General features: G+C 40.6%; 1 protein-coding gene across 1 annotated transcript in view; it reads left to right on the plus strand.

Moving 5' to 3' along the window:
* Positions 1-5,020, plus strand: part of RBL1 (retinoblastoma-like 1) — a 92,860-nt gene that overhangs the window by 60,941 nt on the left and 26,899 nt on the right. The gene's annotated exons all lie outside the window — the stretch shown is intronic.

A 5,020-nucleotide genomic window follows, 5' to 3' on the forward strand; every position in this document is an offset into this window, starting at 1 on the left:
AATGCCAGGCAGCACGGATTCAATGATATAGGTGATCAACTGCCTCCTGCACGCCCCCTGCTGGGGATTGAGCCCACAACCCAGGCATGTGCCCTTGACCAGAATCAAACCCAGGACCCTTCAGTCTGCAGGCCAACACTCTACCCACTGAGCAAAACCAGCTAGGGCAAAAGAACTTAAATTTTTAAAATATAGTAGTCCTCCCTTCCCATGGCTTTTCTTTTCTTGATTTTAGTTATCATCAGATCATGGAAAATTTCAGATTTAAATCTCTGATGATGTTTAAGTGAAACATCACTCAGTGAAACATCACTTAAGTGAAATTTCACTCCTTAAGTGAAATTTCACTCCTTAAGTGAAATTTAAGGAGTGAGAAAGAGACCACATTCACATTTTTATTACAGTAGTTATAATTTTTCTATTTTATTATTAGTTATTCATATTTTACTGTCCCTAATTTATAAGGTATGTATGTATAGGTCAAAAGAGTATATGTATGGTTTGGTACTCTCCACCGTGTCAGGCTTCCACACGGGGCCTTGGAACGTTCCCCTGTGGATAAGGAGGGACTGCTGTAAATCTGAATAACAGGGAAAGTAAGACAGCTGTCAGTGATCTGTCTGAGGAGACAATTAAGGAAATATTCTTTTTATTAAAAAGTATACAGATATTTTGCCACCACTCGCAAGGCTGCTACCTTGTTGCTTCCAGCATACTAAGACTTATGTTGATAAGTTATGAAAATGCCTCCTCTCCCCGTCTCCTTTTCCTTGTCTCCTTTTTCCAATTCCTTAATGTGTATATCTGCGTGGGACAAAAGTAGGTTTACAGTTTTGAGTATAGGAAACAGTTTATTCTTTTATTATTTATTATTTATTCTATTATTTTCTATACAAACATCTGTAAACCTATTTTTGCCCCACCGTGTATGAGTGCATATGTATTGTATGTACTGTGATTTATTTACTTTTACAATGTGGGGCATTTAGACTGTTTCTAATTTTATACAGCTTTGTGAGGAAATCACTTGCTCCACATGCCTAGGATAAATTCTTAAGAGTAACTGGCTGGGTCAAAGACTTTTTTTATAAAATTACACAAATATTTATGATCATTATGGTACCTACCAGGATCTGAACTTTTAAGATCTTGTTTAAAAACTAGAGGCCAGGTGCATGAATTTGTGCACGGGTAGGGTCCCTAAGCCTGGCCAGTGATTGGGACCAGCAGGGGTACAGGAGGTTGGCCGGCCGGGGGTTAGGGCCACAGGAGGTTGGCCAGCTGATGGGAGGGGCTGCGGGAGGTTGGCTGGTCACCCCAATCAGAAACGATGGGGGCTGACCGGCCAGTGAGGGGGAGGAGAGGAGGACCGTGGGAGGTTGGCTGTGGAAGTGCACTGACCACCAGGGGACAAATCCTTCATTGAGCATCTGCCCCCTGATGGTCAGTGTGTATCATAGCAACCAATTGACCTGTGGTTCAGTCATTTGGTTGTTTGGTTGTTCAGTCACTTAGACTTTTATATATATAGATCCTTTAACAATAATGACCTAGAATCCCCATTTAAGGATACTTTTAAAAAAATTTTTTTAATTTTAGAGAGAGAGGAAGGGAAAGGGATAGAAAGAAAGAAACATTGATTAGATTGGCTCTCCTGCATGCCCCCTACTGGGGATCGAGCCCACAAACCTGGGCAGGTGCCTTGGACTGGACCAGTGACCTTTTGGTTCATGTGTCAGTGTTCAACCACTGAACCACACTGGCTGGGCAGGATACATACTTTTTACATAAATATATTCCTGAGCCTTTCTTTTTTTAAAAAATTATTAATTTAATTAGTTTTAGAGAAAGGAAGGGAGATAGAAACATCAATTTGTTGTTTCATTTATTTATTTATTCATTGGTTGATTCTTGTATGTGCCCTGACCAGGGATTAAACCTGCAACCTTGGCATATCAAGGTGACACTCTAACCAACTGAGCTACCCAGGCATGGCCTGAGCCTTTTCAAGACAATGAGAAGTATATTAGACAGCAAACCTAACCCAAAAAACCTTCTATTTGTTTTTTCAAATTGGTGATTTTTCTGCCCCTGCAAAGCCAGGCATCAACCCTTGCCGGGTATCTCAGTTGGTTGGAGTGTTGCCCATGCTTCAAAAAGTTGCGGGTTCAATCTCCAGTCTGCGTTAATACAGGAGGCAACCAATCAGTGTTTCTCACTCACATGGATGTTCCTCTCTCTCCCTCCCTCCCTTCCTCTAAAAGAAATCAGTAAAAGCACATATCCTCAGGTGAGCATTCAAAACAAAACAAAAAAACACAAATATTAGAGATTAAGTATGGGAAACAATGTGCTCTATGAGAATCAAAGTAACTGCCAGCAACTATCTGGATACAGGACCAGTGAAATTCAAGACTCTATAAGTAAGCAAAAGGAGATATATCATGGTTTCTTTTTTCCTTTTCTTTACTTTTAAATTTTTTTGATTGATTTAAGAGAGTGGAAGGGAGAGAGAGAGTTAAAAACATCAATGATGAATAAAACACACACATCAGTGATGAGTAAGAATCATTGATTGGCTGCCTCCTGCACACCCCACACTGGGGATCAATCCTGCAACCTGAGCATGTGCCCTGACTGGGAATCGAACTGTGACCATAGGTTGATGCCCAACCACTGAGCAACACTGGCCAGCTTTTTAATTTATTGATTGGGGGGAGAGAGAGAGAGAGAGGAAAGAAGAGAGAGAAAAACATCAATTAGTTCCAGTTATTTATACATTCTTTGGTTGATTCTTGTATGTGCTCTGACCAGGGATCAAACCCTCAACCTTGGTGCCAGGGACATGTCCCAGCATCAAGAAGGGTTCAGGAATCTGGAAAAGTAGGGTAAATTATGAAATCATAGTTTATTGGGCAAGGAAAATCATGTGTCTTGAAGTTGGGTTGCTTTAAGACTATATTTTCTATGATGGGATAGGGAAATTAATTTACAGTGGTTGAAGTAAGAAACATATCCTTCTCATCTCTCAGCTGTTGGCTCTAGATAGCCTATTTTAGCCTAATCAGGTCTCTTTCTACCCCGAGATACTATAAATCCAAGAAGAAAAAAATTCAGTGTGACTAGAATCCTAACCGGCATAGCCTGGCAATATTCTAATTTAGAGTCCTTTGGCAGTTGGAACAGTGAAGAAATCCTTAGGAAGTCACTGCTCTCACGTGACAGGAAAAGGTCTGGAGCCTAGATATTTGCAGTCTCACATTTCACACAATTAGTGGTACTAGGGAGGAGTTCCTGAATGAAAGGAATGAGGCAAGGATTGGAGCCCTTGGAAATCTGAGAAGTCAGAGACAAGACATGAAGAATAATAAGAGCAAAATGTCACAAACTGAGAACTGTGAAAAAGGAAAAACTGAGACCACTCTTCCAGTGTCTGGTTTGCATCAGTAATTCCACAAATTCTGATATGTTCAGAGCCTTCTGGGATAAACCTTTGCTTTATTAGGGATTATTTAGTTAGTACCAATAGTACTTTAGCTTTAGCTATAATTCTCAGAGTTTTACCTCCTTCACAGAAGAGCCGAAAAGCATTTTCTTCTGAGACAGCTATTTTAAAAATTGCTTTCTTTTTTTATTTTTTATTTATTGATTTTAGAGAGAGAAAAATATCCATTTGCCCCACTTGTTTATTCATTCATTGGTTGCTTTTTGTATGTGCCCGGAACTGCAACCTTGGCGTATTGGGACAATGCTCTAACCAGTTGAGCTACCTGGCTTGGGTCCAGAGAATCGCTTTCTATCTGAAGGCTTTATCAAACACAAACCGAGATATGACTTGGCAGAAATCAAGAATCAATTGTCTTTGAATTTCTAAGGTTACTAAATATTGACAGATGATCTGTTGGTACTGAGTTGGCACAGGGTTTAGAAACAAGAAATTAAATTCAAGATTTAATTAAAGTCATGTGTTTACTCAATTGAATAGATTACCCTTTCAGACACTCTGATGCTTCTCATCCACTAACCACTGACCACATGACCACAGAAAGTGACCACGACATTATTTGTAGAAAACTTATGCAGTAGAATGACTCCCTTTCTTGATACTTGAAAAGATACTGGTTTGATCTGCAGTCCTTCTTGTATGTTCTGCTGTAGCTGATTCTGCATTGTGATGATCTTCTCCTTGGTGTTGGAGACAATGGGACAACTTTGCACAGCTATCTATTCATCAAATATAGGAATATAGAAAACAGACTTAGCAATAGCATATTACAGCTCGTTTCTAGAGTCTCTGCTGCTCATTTCATCAGCTTCTGCTAGAGAAATGTATCTGAAGAGAGCAATCCCCAAGAATGCAATGAGAGAAAATGCCATGATTGTAGAATCTCACTTACTAATTTTATTGCATAGAAATTCATTCCTGGTGCACAGTTCTTTCCCAGAGTGGAGGAACTGCCTGCCTTCATTCTATTTCTCCAACCTCTGTGTCACCCACAAGATCACCTGGTTTAAGGCAATCTTATAGGAAAGGTAGGTTTTATACAGGAAAAAAAAAAGTATCTTCAAATATTGAAAAGACTACCACATGGGGATGTAAAATACAGCCTAGGGAATACAGTCAATAATCCTATATAATAATAGGCTAATATGCAAATTGTCCCCTCGGGAGTTCTACCCGGAGTTTGATCACTCGCTATAACATGTGCTGACCACCAGGGGTGGTGCGGAACATGGCGGGCAAGCAGCGATGGTGGCGGGGTACTGAGGGGAGCAAGGGAAGGGGGCGGCCAGGAGGTGGGGAACCGCGTGGTGGCAACATGCAGGCAGTGAGGGAAGGAAGATGCAGGGACGTGGGGAACCTGATCAGCCCTGATTGCTGGCCAGGCCTAGGGACCCTACCTGTGCACAAATTTCATGCACTGGGCCTCTAGTATTGGAATAACTATGTATGCTGTAAGATGGGTACTAAAATTATTGGGGGGAATCATTTCTTAAGTTATATAAATGTCTAATCACT

The sequence above is a fragment of the Myotis davidii genome, unplaced genomic scaffold (genome assembly GCF_000327345.1).
Source record: "Myotis davidii unplaced genomic scaffold, ASM32734v1 scaffold38, whole genome shotgun sequence".
NCBI classification, from domain to species: Eukaryota; Metazoa; Chordata; class Mammalia; order Chiroptera; family Vespertilionidae; genus Myotis; species Myotis davidii.